General features: G+C 38.6%; 1 protein-coding gene across 11 annotated transcripts in view; it reads left to right on the top strand.

The window, feature by feature from the left end:
• Positions 1-17618, top strand: part of LOC100876992 (uncharacterized) — a 514205-nt gene that overhangs the window by 144141 nt on the left and 352446 nt on the right. For 2 of the 11 annotated variants that reach the window (XM_076536600.1, XM_012289605.2), the window contains exon 1: positions 2604-3236. The exons of the other annotated variants lie outside the window; for them this stretch is intronic. The gene's annotated coding sequence lies outside the window, so the exon portion shown is untranslated. Of the gene's footprint in view, positions 1-2603; positions 3237-17618 lie in introns of those variants that run through there. 11 annotated transcript variants of the gene reach the window in all.

Consider the following 17618-nt stretch of genomic DNA (forward strand, 5'->3'; position numbering starts at 1 on the left):
AGGTCATAAAAATTTCAACATCCTCGCACGTGACTCGCGCACGTGTGGCGCAACATAGGAGGAGCACAAAGACGAGAATTTAAAATTCGCTTCGATCAAAAGAGGGATTTTCGGTGTAGCGCGTGTGCGCGATAGTGGAGCGGGTGGATTGTGGGTCGGCCACAAGGATCGAGGGTGAGCACCACAGGTGGTAGGTGCTCTGACGTGGCCGTCGTAAGCGCCGTTGTATAACGCCCGAAACAACTTAAAACTTGATCGTCGATGAAAATCCATCCATCTGTTGATTACATTGAAGCGAACACGCGGAACGTGTGTCAGTTTCAACTGTGCCTTGGACATACGCGCCATTACGATTTTAACCTTTTCTCTTTCTTCTCCCCTCTCCTTCAGTCATAAACGCACGCGCATCGAACTATATATAGCTACACTCATATACGGGGTGTTTACAAGTTTCTATCGAGTATTTAATCTGGAAAACCTAGAATTAGGTTAGGTTTGGCAAACTTTTTAAATTCGAATTGAGGCTAATGTGGATTTACATTAAATTAAACTCAGTTGAACTTAGGTTAGTTTAGATCAATGCAAGATTAGGTTAAATTAAATTATAGTAATTTAGGATTAAGTTGCATTACATTATGCTAAATTTAAGTGAGGTTAGATTATGGCAATTGAAGGTTATGTTGTACTGACAATGTAGGTTGCGATAATTTAAGGTTAGGTTAGTTGAGCTATATTATACAAAATTTTGTAAAATTAGATTCAAAAATTTCTGCGCTAAATTTTAATAATATTTTTAGCGCCTTAGGTTAGACTAGACTAAACTGACTTAGGCTTACATAACATTCAGTTAGCCCAATTCAGTTTTAAGTTGTTATAAATGAAGTTAAGTAACACATGAGATTAGGCTTGACTAAGTTAGGTTTAGGTTTGATTAGGCTCATGTAGGAACAAGTTAAATTAGAGTGTGCTGGTTCATAATTAGGTTAGGATTGTTTATGTTATGTTAGGATTAGTTTATGTTATGTTAGGACTGCTGAATGTTTGGTTACAAGTTTTTAATGTCTCATTAACGTCAGCATCCTAACTACTTGCTCTTTCCAGCAATAATTTTCGAAGTACTTAAAATCGATAAGTCACATGTACACTCTTCTCAATTAGGAACAATGCTCAATTACCAGCTGAACTCGATGTCATCGCGTGTAAAGTTGATATTGCAATCTTCAATTGATTATATCTCAAAAACGAGGACATGGGCTGCGAAATGGTGCAAGGGTTTTCGATCTGGTTTTGCTGTTCATGATTTGTACATTTGTATGTTCGTCAATCGATAGGTTTGTAAATTTGAAGATTTATGAAGTTTGAAGATCTTAGAATTTTGTGATGTGGAAATTTGTGGATGGTACATTGGGAAACTTATCAATTTGTTTATTTACCACGCTGGGATTTATAAATATGGTAATTTAATATTTTTAAATCATGAAGTTTGAAGGACATAATAGGGTAGATTGATCATTTGGAAGGTTGCTAGTTTGATAGATTGGTAGTTCCACATGTTGCTAGGTTGGTAGATTGATAGTTCCACATGTTGCTAGGTTGGTAGATTGGTAGTTTCACATGTTGCTAGGTTGGTAGATTGATAGTTCCACATGTTGCTAGATTTGTAGATTGGTAGTTCCGCATGTTGCTAGATTTGTAGATTGGTAGTTCCACATGTTGCTAGATTGGTAGATTGATGGATTGACACATTAGAAGGTTGATAGATTGATGAATTAACATATTAGAAGGCTGTCAAATTGGTAGATCGGAAGGTTGCTAGATTGGTAGATTGATGCATTGGAAGGCAGCTAGGTCGATTAGCGGATTGATTGATTGGTAGATTGGTAAATTATTAGATGAACTAATGGACAGATCAATATTGTCATACATTGGTAGTGCCATAAATAGATAGGTAGATAGTTAGATTGTTCGATGATTAGATTGGTCGATAGGTATACAATTGAACTATAGATAGATTGATTGATACGTAGATCGGTAGACGGCTAGATCGAGAGATAGACAGACTGGTGCGAAAGTAGTTAGGTAAACAGGCACATTGGTATCATGGTAGTTCAGTATATTTGTCAAAGAGTAGATTAGTGAAAGTTTCATGAGCAGATGACTAAAGACAGGTAGATTGATACATGATTAAATGAGTAAATCTCCAAATCGGTATTGCGTTAGGTAGATCCCTCAATGGCCAAATTAGTGGCCACTTTGATGTGTACTTGGGTAGATTGCTTCATGAGTAGCCAGCTAAATAGACACATGGGCATTGTGGTAGTTTGTTCGATTGGTCAATGGGTAGATTGGTAATTTGTAAACTCGAAATTTGTAAACTGTAAAGCCGATGAATTGGGGTGAATTTGATCCCTGTTTGGAGGGGAATCCGTGGTTCACGGGACACCGGGTACATCTACCTTCGCGTAGCGTACTATTACTACGTGCACACGCACCGCTCTACCTGTCTCCTTCCCTTTCCGGCATCCCTCCCCCACTCCTCCGGCGTTTTAACCCCTCTCGTGTCTGGTCGGTAGGTTTCGTGGAGATACCGCGCAGTGGCGCAGTCGTCGCCACGAGAGCGACGTGCTCTCCGTCGGTGGTCATGAATCGTGCGGCGGAAGAGGTCCTCGCGAGCCGGCCTCCGCCGTTGTCGTCGTAGTCGCGTCCTAGTCATCGTCGTCGTGCCGTTATCCGTCTCGCCTCTTCCACCTCCTATATCGCCGTCGTGATCGTGGTTACCGTGTTCCGAACGCGTGTGTTGGTGTTGCAGTGGTACCGGATCGGTTCCCCGAACGGCGAGAGGCCCGCGCGACTCGCGTTTAACACTGTCGATCCAATCGGCCGGTGGTGATATCGCGAGGGTGAAATGGGTATCGGTTGGCGCGTGCCGCGTCGCGGTGAACGTTGCGTCGCTGATCGCCGACAGCGGCGCCATAACGGGGTGCGTTCGCACGAGATCGCAAGTGTGAGAGCATAAAACGAAGAGGAGAAAAGGGTGCCGCGAAATCGCCACAGAAAGTTCGCGGGCCTTCCGTTTCTTTCGCTCAGTGCCGTGTTCTTCGTTGCGTGCCCGCCACCGCGTAGCTGTGTGCCGTTGTGCCCCCGGCGGGAGAACGAGAGCGTGGCTCAGGATTGAAAATGTGAGCAAGGTGCTGTACCGGTTGGTCAACGGGACACCGGACGATTTCGTTGACAAGGTAACCAGCCGACCTTTTTACGCGCCAAAATTACCGGCCTGTCTAAATCACCGCGTGATTTACCCGCCTGTAAAACTCCCTTTTCATCCCCTAATTCCTAACGTCCTTCTTTCGGATCGTTGTTTACGTCCGTGCGCGGGGCTGCAAAGAGCGCGAATGGCGATGTCATCGTCAATGTCGATTAATGTAATTGTCGATCGCGTGTTGGACAGTGATCGATCGTAATTTCGTCTGACACTGTAATAACCGGGAAAGTGGGTACCGGCGTAATACATCGGTCTGTGACAACTGCTGGATAGATTAGTTGATCTTGGGAGGTTAACGCGTCCATCGCCACGTTATCGCTGATCGACGCTGAAAACTTTGTTTGATCAAATAATTGAAGCATGAAAATCATTCTGAATAACGTTGGTACTGTGTATATTGTAAAAGTGATCCGCGTTTGATGTGTCAGTAGGTGTGCTCTTTACGTGGTACATCTTTACATCTTTTGTAGATCTTTCTACTGTATCTTCATACTTTTTAAGTACTATAGATGTTCTTGTATCTCTAGAATCATATATTGTATAGTTCTCTAGATCACTATATATAAATTTGTAAGTTGTATCTCTGTATTGCTAAATCTTTGCATCTTTAAATTCTTGTATTGCCACATGTAATCCCTAAATTTAATTCCTTTATCCCTACGTCCTTCGATCCTTACATCATTACATCCCTAAACTCCTAAATCTGTACATCTATTAATTTCTGTACCACATCTCTAGATCCCTAGATCTCTACATCTTAAAATTTACATCACTTAATCACATGTTTTTACATCACTTAATTCTTATATCCCTTAGTTCTCAAGATCCCACATCGATTCATGGATTTCTGGATTTGTAAATCTCTGTATCCCCAGACCCTTCTATCCTTAGATTCTTAAATTCCTAGGTCTCCCTATCCCTAGATGCCCCAATCCCCAGTTCTGATAACATGAACCACCTAATCGAAACAACAAAAAATTAATTTTGTCCTAAAATAGTTTTCAAGGATCCTCCCAAAAATTCATATTTAATCTACCACAAAACATCGAAAGATTATGAAAATCTGTTTGATTATAAAAATTGAATAAGTATAAATATCTATCGATATATCCAAGCTGAAAGTGTATACTTTCCATAAAAAATTCCCTAAGAAAAATAACCCAATTGACTGTTTCATGTTTGGTTTCATCCTCATATTTTCGAAAATACCATCAAAAAATAAACTGCAATCAAAATTGAGTTTTATGATGTTTAATATAGTCACTTCTATTGTGTGTCTTACTAAATACAGTTGTTTCTACTTACCGTGTGGCGGTCAGTGTGTTTACCGAACTCTTTCTGGCGTCGCTCGACAGAAGTAGATTAAGCGTCTTGTCAGACGAGGTAGAGTATGCGTCCTGTCAGACGGAGTAGATTATGTGTCATATTAATTTTTGCGCGCTCCGAAGATGTCTGATAACATCAATCTTCCTTCTCATTTGATATATCGCATTGTCGGTTATTATATTTATATCTTATTTACATCTTTTAATGTCTTATACGTATGTAATTCTTGTGGTCATTTATTTGAAAATTTTGCGTTTCGTCGTATAACACATATGTCGAATAAAAGTCCTGTTTGTGTATTCATAAAAGTTACGGAAATAAGCTGATATGGAAAGCACTATATACAATTAAAATTAAAGTATGAAATCAAATATTTATCACAAGTTATCATTTATGATGATCTATTGAATTATCGCGTCAGATAAAATTGTCTTTCAATTTCTATACCATCTAACCATTCTCCGTGAAAGAACTCGAAAGCCTTAAATTACCCCGTCATTTTGGGGAGTTGCGTTCTGCCATTTTCCAAAATTGCTACATTTTATGTCCCGCGTAATTGCGCGATGTTTGAGCGAAATCGGTGTAGCCAAGGTCACAGCTAATCGAAAAGGGGCGTAAAATTTCGGCGTGCGTCCGTCGTTGATACCCGACGTTTCCTTCGATCGATAGGAAAAGTCAAGGTTGCCGTTGAAGAGCGGCGTAAAAATAATAACGGGACTGTCCGTGGAGGGAAAGAAGGAAAAAAAAAGCGGCGGAGAAGGAAGAAGACGAAAACAAAAGAGGGAACGTTATAGGACGCGTTACGCTCCCTGTTGCTTCGCTCATTGTTCCATATTTGTTCGGCTTCGGTGACCCTATCGGAAAAGCGCTATAAATAGGGAACGATTTCCAATTTTACACAGAAAGGCAGGCAACGCACCAACTGCAGACGAGATGCGACTCGAGTGCGCCAGACGTTTTCCTTTCGTAATTAGGTCAATCTGTACCTAATGAGACGTTACTCGCCGCGTTTCTGTACACCGGCCGTTCGCGACGTTTCGCCTCATTTCGGTTACGCGAAATCTTTCGGATCGGAGGATTTTAATTAAAGGTTACCTAGATGCCATCGGATACGATTACGCATTGGCCGCTTGAATCTGCGCGATCTACGACTTCGATTTATGGCCGATGCTATACTTCAATCTCGTCTCGAAAACTCCCTAAGTGCTTTGCGAATCATCTCTTCGAGTAGGCTGCATTTATCGGGATCGAAATGCAACATCTTTATTTTCAGTTGATGGAATTTTCATCGTTCTAGGATCTTCGCAAATTTGTGATAGAGTTTCAGGTCGTTTTGGGGAACCTGGGGAAAGAGCTAAGTATGGAGTAAAATTAGATGAAGTTGAGAGAATTTAGGGAAATTCTTAGGAAAAAAAATGTAGACAAATTTCGTGGATCTAGGAAAAACACAAGAGTAAACCTAAACATACTTTTGTTTAGGGGAGTTCTAAGATAAGTTTAGCAAGATTATAGTTAACTGTGGGAAATTCTGCGTGAGATTAAAAAAAGAACCCCATAGAGAATCTATGGGAATCTAGAGAGTCTAAGAACAGTGACAAAATCGAACTTGAACGAGTTAACTCGAATGCTCGCGTTTAACGTAACAAAGGCAATGAAGCTGCACTAAACATTTTACTGGAATCTTTACGTCCGTCTACCACGTTGATCCGTGCTCCACAATTATCACCAACACTCACGCGAAGCTCTCAATTAACGATGAAAACGCAATCTCGCGTTCAAATAAATCACGGGTGGCTAGCAAACAGAAGATTACATCATATCCCGCGAGTTAGCTCGTCGATCACCGTCTGTCGAGTTATTATCGAATATTACGAGGCGGTGTCGCAATCCTGGCCCCGGTGCTCAGTTTGCATTCTTTCATTCACCGAATGCATCAGCGACTTCCTCGTCGACGACGTGCATTTGCACGCGTGGCGCTTTAAAATAGTCACCGGTAAATATACGACGCACGAGGCGGGGAACACACTTTTATTTATCGCGGCTACTACGCGCCGTTTCTGATTGACGCTCGTTGCTTGCGGTCAACTTGGACGGAAAAGAATCGGAAAGACGAATTTTTCTTGATATTTCGATATAGATTCGAGGAAAATGATGGGAATTTTGTTTTTGTTGGTGCGGTAGTATATTCTTGTTAGGTCGGTTGAGATTGTGAGTGTGACAGTGCAAGATTTTGCGTATCATATATGGCATAGTGCAATGTCTTTTGGGTCATATATGGCGTGTTACAAGATTTTGTGAATTATATATGGCATAGTTCAAACTTTCATATGTTATTTATAGCATAGTGCAAATTTCTGTATGACATCTGTGACATAGTGCAAATTTTGATATGTCACATACGGTATAGGGCAAATTTTTATATGTCATATATAGTGTAGTGCAAGTTTTAATATGTCACATATGGTATAGTGCAAATTTTAATATGTCACATATGGTATAATGCAAATTTTAATATGTCACATATGGTATAGTGCAAATTTTGATATGTCACACATGGTGTAGTGCAAATTTTAATATGTCACATATGGTATAGTGCAAATTTTAATATGTCACATATGGTGTAGTGCAAATTTTAATATGTCACATATGGTATAGTGCGAATTTTAATATGTCACATATGGTATTAATGCAAATTTTAATATGTCACATATGGTATAGTGCAAATTTTGATATGTCACATATGGCATAGTGCAAATTTTTATATAACGAATTTATCAATTCCTCAATTCGTCAATTCATCAGTGTATTAATTCACCAATTCATCAATTTATCAAATTTTCAAATTGTCAAATTCCCAAAATTTCAATCTAAAAATTGCCAAATTTCCAAATTCATTATTTCTATATTTCATAGTACCAAAATATAGATTATCAGTTAGCATTATCAATAAAAATTAAGAATCTTCAAACGTGTATAGATTGTGTAATGTCCACATGAAATATAGCGATACAACGCGTGGCGATATAACGCATGTCTATACACAAAAACAACTATCCAACTTTCTTAAAGATTATCATCATAATAGTAATATGTGTCTATAAGTTTAAACGTCACAATTTTTCACCTTGAAAGTATTTTAATTAAATTTTTTCTATCAACTCTGAAGTATTAATAGAAAAAATCTTGAAAATGAGCTGAACCTCTGTTTAACAAAGGGTGTCAATATATCGATCGTCTACTATATTTAATTACGATATATTAATAACGTCTAAAATTCCATTATAAATATTATAAAGTAACAACTATATAGTAACTTCTCTTGTTACTCATTCTTCCTTTTCATTATGTTCATTATATCAACAAATGTACAAAACGGAAGATTCGAAATAATCACATTAATTCCCCTTAAAATAAAAATCTAGATATCAGAATTTATCAGTCAACATAGAACAGGTCATTCATCAGCGATTACACAGGGAAACCGAATGTCAGACCACATATCGGAAAAGGCTACAATTCGCTGTCATACTCGATACCCAATTCCTCTAAGAAAACGTGTATAGAATTCATGAAACACATCCCTGCACGATGCATTCGACGCACGAATATCTTCAACTCCGGAAAAAAACCGAGAAGAAGAAGAAGCGAAAAAAGAAGCAAATAGAATGAGTTATAAACTGTATCTCATAAATAGAAAGCGAACAGCTTTAACGAGGAGACGCTGATCCGTTCCGCAGAGAATCACGAGGCAAATAATTGCACGATTTATTGGAAAGGGGAATGAAAAGGAAGATATCGTATTGTGAAATGAAAATAAATATCCACGCCTCGGCGCGATACTTTCCAATGGAAAAAGCATGGTGAAGTTTCCTGGACTGTTAAAATGAATGCTGCGCCGGCCATTATGACAGATTATTCGAATTTCCACGGACGACGGTTTGAAATCGTGATCGCGAAACGCGCATTACATCGAACACTGGAAAATCCACAATTACGAATCGAAATGTCTGTGCGATGAATGTGTGTTGCTTTATTCCAATCGTACCCGTTCGGTTCCAATTATGTCGCTCGGATAAATACTGATAGATTGCTCGAATTCTATCAAACTATGTCCGATAATAGATACATCGGTATACATTTTATCTCGCGCGAAAATTTCGAAAATTATTACTTATCTTTGTAATTTTGTTTATATTTTTTTTATTAACTCTTCTCAAAGATATTTTTGCTATTGCAACTCTGACGTTTGTTGGTTATGAACATAATTAATTCTTTTGTAGTTACTATTTCATGTTACTTTGTACTGTTTCGTTATCACATGTCATACATCACATGTGTAGTTATCTACATTTATGTACATCACATGCACTGTAAATTTAATTAAACATCTGTTTTGTATTGTTGAGTTAAATCAAACGGTTCATCCTTAACTTTTGGCCGCCATGTCAAAATGCTATAAAGCGCCATCTTGACTCACTCACATATCATCACTCACTCACATGTTACATACGTGTGTATGAATGTACAGACCAAACTATGATAGATACGACTTTTTGTCACAGAATCAAACTTTCTTAAAATGGGTCAAAATCTCCAGAAAAATTGTCACAAGGTTCACAAGGTGACTAATGGGGGTTTCTGGGGCGGAGACCCCCACATGTGAAAGCGAGTTCACTCATATGTTCATATGTATCATCTGTATCATTAAGAATTTCTTCGTTTACTTAATTAAAAAGACTCGTACTATAAATAGTAAATAAAAATATTGTGAACACTGTTAAAAATGACCAGAAAAGTAATCCATAAAACAGTAATTAAAAACGATGCATCATCCTAATTTAACTGCTGTCAATTCCAGTATGTTGTACTTCACTCCTCCCTTATTTCCCTATTCGACACAATGAAACTCAAATTCATTTACAAATAATCCGACTAATGTCCTCCCCGATTTCCTATACGAAACAATAGTTTGAAAGCTTCAGACTAATTATCTATTCATCCATAAAGCTAAAACGGTGCTTTTATTCTTCTTTCATTCCGTTTCATTCAATCTGGTATTCCACAGCCATCGAGTGTCTGTGGTCAAGCAGTAACAGGTTCTGTCAATTTCCACCCATGATTGAATATTAAAATCAATCAAAGCGACGCGGAAATATAAGAAGCGGAAATAAAAACGAGGAAAGAAGCGAGCGGAAAAGCTTTGCTAATCCAACGATTCAACCTATGCAGCCGGAAATGAATCGCGAGTAAGATTCCCGATATAATGGAAGGGAAACATCGAGGGATAAGCTTCATCCGCTGGTTTCCATCCCTTTGCATCCGTGCATTTTTATATTGCTGAATACGACTGCTTTCGCAATTGTTTCCGTCCGCTCTATTTTCTTCTGAAGCTTGCGATAAAACGTTGATACGAACGCATGTTTTCCAGCCAGACGAAACAAAGTATACGTACAAAACGGGGAGCGTATCTGGCCTGATGCTGGATCGAGTTAACCCTAGATAGATGGAGCTCTTTATACCGCGTTCAGCGTGATACACTTTGCTAGGGAAATTGGGACAAACGTTTCATCCGCAAAATTTTGTCGAATATTCGTCTCGTTGTTAATTTTATTTCTTTTGGTTTCCAACATTGTTTTGTTCATTTTAGGTAAAAAATTTTATCGTTGATTAAATTCATTTCTTTTAATCTTAAACTTAATTTTTAGGTTCAAACTTTTTATTAGTTTCAAAATTTGTTTTTGATTAATTTTATTTATTTTAACAAAAAAATAACCAAACATTAAAAACTACATCTACTAGTTTCTAATTTCCTTTCTGAGTCTGTCAGTTTCATTACCTATAGTACACCGTCCATAGTGCAGTACGAAGCTGCAGAGCTAACCTAAAATGAGGAATCTTCAAAGAAAATCTTCATTCGAGGTCCGAAGTTCGATATTTCCAAAAACTAGGACGACCATTTGAACGGGTTAATTAGGGAATCGGAGACGTGCGAAGTAACATCGATATCAATCAACCTGATTATCGTACACGCATCGAATGAGTACAGAAATATCCATCCAGAGGACGAGAAACGAGAGCAGCTGTCGATGTTTGGCCCCGATGCTCTCACTATGACGTTCAACACACGTGACAGCCATGTGCCATGCGCGTAGTTACGGCGCATACACTTTTTTGGTTTGGAATTTTATGTGAAACATAAATTTTTGGATATTGCGGATTTAGGGATTTTGGGAGTTTGGAGATTTGGGGATTTGGGGATTTTACATATCCAGATTCTTACATCCCCAAAACTCTACGTCTCTGAATCTCTACATCTCTAAATTCCTATATCCCCAAATCCCTACATTTCCAAATTGTTACATTCCCAGATCCTTACATCTCCAAAACTCTACATCCCCAAATTCTCATATTCTCAAACTCTGACATCCCCAAATCCCTACATCCCCAAATTCCCATATCCCCAAATTCCCATATCCCCAAATTCCCACATCCCTAAATTCCCACATCCCCAAATCCCTACATCCCCAAATTCCCACGTTCCCAAATTCCCACGTCCCCAAATTCTCACATCCCCAAATTCCCACATCCCCAAATTCTCACATCCCCAAATCCTTACATTCCCAAATCCTTACATCCCCAAATTCCTACATTCCCAAATCCCTACATTCGCAAATTCCCACATCCTCAAATTCTCACATCCCCAAATTCCCACATCCCCAAATTCCCACATCCCCAAATTCTCACATCCCCAAATCCTTACATTCCCAAATCCTTACATCCCCAAATTCCTACATTCCCAAATCCCTACATTCCCAAATTCCCACATCCTCAAATTCTCACATCCCCAAATTCCCACATCCCCAAATTCCCACATCCCCAAATTCTCACATCCCCAAATCCTTACATTCCCAAATCCTTACATCCCCAAATTCCTACATTCCCAAATCCCTACATTCCCAAATTCCCACATCCTCAAATTCTCACATCCCCAAATTCCCACATCCCCAAATTCCCACATTCCCAAATTCTCACATCCCCAAATTCCCACATCTCCAAATTCCCACATCCCCAAATCCCTACATCCCCAAATTCCCACATTCCCAAATTCCTAAACCCCAAATCTCTACATCTTTAAATTCCCCAAACCCCCAAATCTCAAGCTTTCCAAATTCTGTCCCCATCCAAATTCTCAATTCTCCAAAAGTTCTTAAAACCCAACAAATTCTCTCACTTCGGAATTGTAATCTTTTCGCGTTATCGAGCGCCAAATCGCTGTTAGCTTTACCCAAATTCGCTACTGCGAACGCGCACCCAGTTTCGAGGACTTTGTGGTCTGCCAACGAATGTCCCTGTCACGAAATCGCAGATGCGAAACAATGTGTGGCGAACAGTGTGCTCGACATAAGACAACTGCATTGCAAATTAATGCTGAATCTGTTGAGTGAGATGCGGCTAATTCTGGCGTGCTTGATCTTGATTATTTTTCGCAGAGGTGGTCCTGGTGTCAAGCTGTTGTTGGAATTCGGTTCTTTGAGAATATCTTTGTGCTGCTAATTAACACCTTCGTCGTACGGTTTCTTTCGTTTTTTGTTTTATTGGTGTACCGGAACAAGAATGAATTCTGACTGAAAGACAGGTAGTTGTAAATAGAGAAGATCGTTAATTTAATTTAGTGGTAATAAATATTGGAATAATAATTTTTTTACAGTAGTACTTTGGCTTGTATTTTACGTGTTTTTCAGAGTCCACTCATGGCCCCTTATAATTTTATAGTTTTACATTTCGATTAGCTTGATGTAAAATATTAAAATTTACGTCAACACTAAAATTCTGAATTCCTTATTATTTTGAACGGTGAATAATTCAGAATAAATATATTTACATAACTTGATGTGTTACTATTGCTATCAGTATTTCACCAGTGAACTTGAACTAAGTAGACTTAGAGTATTTTCTGAAACTAAATACTCATCTTCGCGTGCTCCACTCAACCAATGACCCATTTCCTATCACGCAAATAGCGAACTTTCGCCTCGCTCTAAGATCATGCTCGTTAGAAGAAGCGGAATCTATCTCGCGGCCATTATCTCCACTCATCGTCGAACGTTGTTCGTTAGGGAATTTCTATGATATTATTTCAGACTAGCGAAACGATATCCAGCACGAAATTCCCCGGCTTAAGTAGGTAACTGGTAGTACAGCTAGTAAAGGACGTCGTGAAAAGTTCCCGGTGAGTGGATGGTGCTGTGTAGCGAGCAATTAAGAGGATCATTAAAGCGAAGATATCGCGCACGCTTTAAAGCGATCGTCAACCGGCCGATGTGATAACCGTAAAAGAATACGAGTAGAGGCATTAGCGGAGGAGGAAAGCTCGTCATTTTGCACGCACCGTCGACCGGCGATGATTGAGAGGAAAGCGGAAGAACCCTGTTATTATTGTTCACGTGAACGCTTAAACGATCTGGCTGTTTCGTGTCGTGTCGCGTCGCGGTTCTATTTCCGTGGCAAATTATTACCTTTCCACCAACATGCTCTCGCTTTCTTGTCTCGAACCTTCCCAGAAACTTTGCCTTCGATTTCAGTCGCGATATCTTTCTTTTTCGCTTGGTTCATCAAATGATTATGCTCGTTTATGATACAGTGGTACTGCACTACATTTAACTGTGGTACATCTCTGGTTCATTTAACTGTAACACGTTTAGCTGTTGTTGATGTAACTGTGCTTCATTTAACTGTTGTGCGTTCAACCATGGTACATTTAACTGTTGATTTCATACAACTGCGGTATATAGAACGGTCGGTGGTTTAACTGTGGTATGTATCACTATGTTTTATTTTACTGTGGTACATGGAACTCTGGTTCATTTGACTGTGGTACATATATCTGTACTTTATTTCACTATGGTATATGTAACTCAAGTTCATTTGGCAGTACTACATTTAACTGTTGTTGTCAATGTGGATCATTTACCTGTAGTGCATTCAACCATGATACATTTAACTGTAGTTTATTTAACTGTCGTGCATATAACTGTGGTACATATAACTGTCGGTAGTTTAAGTATAATACATTTAACTGTGGTACATATAACTATTTTATTTTGCTATGGTACATGTAACTCTGGTTCATTTAACGGTACTACATTTTACTGTTGTTGATATTACTGTGGATCATTTAACTGTGATACATTTAACTATGGGGAATTTAACTGTAGTTCATTTCACACAATTGTGGTATATATAACCGTGAGTAGTTTAACTACAACACTGCTATACATTTAACTGCGGTTCGTTTAATTTTAGTTTTACCGTGGATGATATACTGTAATAATTGCGGTGCATATAACTTCGGTTAATTTGACTGTAGTAAATGTAACTGTGTTTGATATAGTTGTGGTTCGTCTAACTAGTGGCAGTATGTAACTACAGTTCCTTTGACTTTACGTTTAATTATGATACATATAACTGTCGATCATTTAACTGTACTACATTTAGCTGCGGTACATGTAACTGTACTTCTTCACTATTTTTAATTGTTATAAACTGTGGTGCATATAGCTATTGTTTACTTGACCGTGCATTTAACTCTGGTTAATATAACTGCGGTTTGACTGTTATACAGTTATCTGTGGTACATATAAGTGTGGTCTGTTTAACTGTGCTACATTTAATTGCGGTGACTGTGGGTACATTTAATTGTGAATATATATTATCCACATGTGCTTTATCTATAGTACACTATTTGGAACATGTCATGTTCATAAAACATACTCATCAAACAAATGCAATGATAACAATATTTTCTTGTATCACATACAGACTATAGCATCACACATCATGGTATTATCAAAATCATCTCAATCCATATACACCAACGTATATTAAAATTCATGACTGAATCCTGACCTCTTACTACCTCAGAAGCAAGGATAAAGTCTGATACATATGTCTGACGTTGTCCGCAAATAATTCTTGGTAAAAATGTTCATCCCCAAAGGATCGGTTTGAATCGAAGGAGCGTTGTATCGAACGGGTGATGTTGGTGTTGGAGGAATCGAGAGATGAAACGTATCTCTTTTTCAATCGATCTAGCAAGCTTCTGCTCGTTTCCTTCGAGAGTAGAGTAGACGTCTGAAAGTCAAAGAGCGAACGATCGCTCTAGGCAACGATGCGGATTATCAAGGAAACACAAAAAGGGCCGATAAAATCGGTGGATGTTGACTGGGCCGATCGTTGTTCGGTCGTTCGCCTTTAAAGCCCTTTCTGTCGATAACCACCGTCGTGGATATAGCGTCTTTGGAATAGTCATTGCCGTGAAATCTTCGTGGCCGAACCACGGGATATCTGGTGCATCGTGTGGATCCTTACGGTTCACCAATATTCTCCTCGTCGATATGCGTTCCTCTAAAAATAACCTTCAAAAGATTCCTCTTTGAAGCTTGTTCCTTTCTCGTTCGATTCGCGGCTAGAATTTATGTGGCTGGTTTAATCGCAAAACTGGAAACCCCTTGCATTTCGTTCCTCCATGCTTTTATTCTTCTATGGTTTCTCTCGACTTGCTGAGATGGATTGAAAATATACAAAATGGTGAAATAATATTTATTAACAATTAATTCTCAACTCTTTGTGAACTTACTTTGATCTTTTATTTAATTGTAACGATGTCTCAGAACGATATTTTGTAACATATTATGCTATACTGTATTTTTTCTACTAAAACATGAAAAAAATTATCTCGCCTGGTAAAATGTCTAAACTTAATCGACATAATGTCTTCAAGATACAATATCCAAATACAAACTATATGATTCCAATCACTTTCTACTCGTCACATCTCAACACCGAAGAACCCCAAAAGAAGATGAAATCGAAACTCATTTTTTCCATGTTTCATACCCGAAGCGTGCTCTCTACTGCAGCTGTTTAATGAATTTAAGTTAGCGCCTATAAGATCCCCGAATTAGAATGATAAATCGTGTACCCCCAGCTACAAGTGAACACAAAGTGTCACATAGAGCGTCGTTGCACGTGACGGTTGTCAGGATGATATTAAGATGTGGTCGGTAACCTTCGTCACCGTCTCATGTAGGCCTTTAATTTCGCCGGATGGCGTTCTTGGCCACCAAGTGGTTGACAAATAAAGCTGCTGGAGTTGTCCGGACGAGTATATTCCACGGAGCTATCATCCTCCGTAAGATATCCCGGTCATCCCACGGGTGGGTGTCGGCCAGTTCTTGGCTCTCGTTTTCGTCTCGGGGATGAGACGGAGGCGGAGAAACGTCGAAGAAACGACGCTAGGAGGACCGAGCGAAACAGAAAAAGAGAGTGGGAGAGAAGAAGGTGTGCGCCGTGTTTTTGACGATAGATAGGGTCGGTTCTAGCATTTTGGCGACACTCCAGCATCTGTATAAATACCACCGGGAGTCACCACCACGTCCGTCTCTTTCTATTTCTCGCGTTTACTCGACACGCTTTATTATGTTTTTCTTTTTACTCCTCTTCTTGTTCCGCTTCGATCGTCTTCCTTTTCTACGCCCCGTGTCATCTCGTGCTCCACGCTAACGTTAACTGACCGCGAATCGTTTCGATAGTGTCCTTTGTTTGCTGAGGATGTGGAGGTGCGAATGTGCCTGTCGTCGCTAGATATCGATCATTTAAGGCCGGTGTAAATTTTTTAATAAATTTCTACATTTTTTATTTTGCACTATTTTTTAGTTTATAAATGTATATATAAATTTTTTAATTTATAAATGTATGATTTCTTGAATTTCTGAATATTGAAATTTCTTAGTGATAACTTTCTTAATGTCTAAATTTTTTAATTTCATTTCAACTTAATTTCCAAACAATTTGTAATTTGAAAACCTAAAAATGAATAAAAATTCACAAACCTAAAATTTCCCAAGCTAGTAAATTAAAAATTAAAAAATGCATAAAATTTCAAATTTCTCTAACAGAAACAACTTTCCTCAAAAATAACAAACTATAAATAATTAAGTAAGAGAACAAATCTTCGGTAATTCGTGTACATATGAAAATCAGGTTCAATCAGAAATTCCCGAGCAATTTAAGTTACAAGAAAACAGTATAAAATTTCCGTGGTATAGAAGTTGTTAATAATTCCAGCACGTCACGAAATGCAAACGAAAGTTATGGTTTCACGGTAACGAGAATTTCTTCTCGAACGTGTCACATTGTCAAGGTTTTTCGCGAGTATTTCCCTCGAAATCCAGGCACGAGTTATACAGGTGAAAAATGACAATCCAGCCGTGGAAGGCAGCCACTTTCCAGCGACATCCTCGATATTCGCTTATTCTCGAAGGACGTGGCTTCTTGCGAACGGTTGAATGGGCCGGCACAAGGCGCACAGGTATTCGTTGGAAAGCGTATAAAGACGCCACCGAAAGCAAGTACGACCGGGATCCACCTGGGAAATTTAAGAGAACATTCTATCGTGCAGTTATCACGAGGATACACGCCATATACCGACTGCGTTGCTGCTTCTTCTTGACCTCGTTCAAGTTTCGCGAGCTCGAACGTTTCGTTCTCCAAATGAATTCGCGCGCGAAATTCAAACCAGGTATACGCTCCTCTATGATGCAAATGTTCGATGGTACACTTCTTTTATGTTCTACAATTAAGGACTACAATTTAGTATTCCAAACATCTACAATTTACAATTTATAAATTTAATAATCTAGAATCTATAATTTAGAAATCTAAAAATCTGTAAATCAAGAAATTTGAAGTCAAATCTAAAAGAAATATTTTTTATCTAAATCTGTAGTATTATACAGGTGGTGTATGAACTTGGAAAATAGAGAAATAGTAGTCTTAAAAAAATGCAGCTAATTTTTTGACTGAAAAGTTTTAAGATTGATATCTCACTAAAAATACCTTCAAATGCTAAAAATGAAAAATTTGTTCAAATCTAAATAAAGAACTGACGATTTGACCCACGAAAATGTCCAAACTCTACATAGTACAATAACTAACCATCATCAAAAGAAATAGTTCAAAACCTCTCCCA

This window comes from Megachile rotundata, chromosome 10, assembly GCF_050947335.1.
Source record: "Megachile rotundata isolate GNS110a chromosome 10, iyMegRotu1, whole genome shotgun sequence".
Taxonomy (NCBI): domain Eukaryota; kingdom Metazoa; phylum Arthropoda; class Insecta; order Hymenoptera; family Megachilidae; genus Megachile; species Megachile rotundata.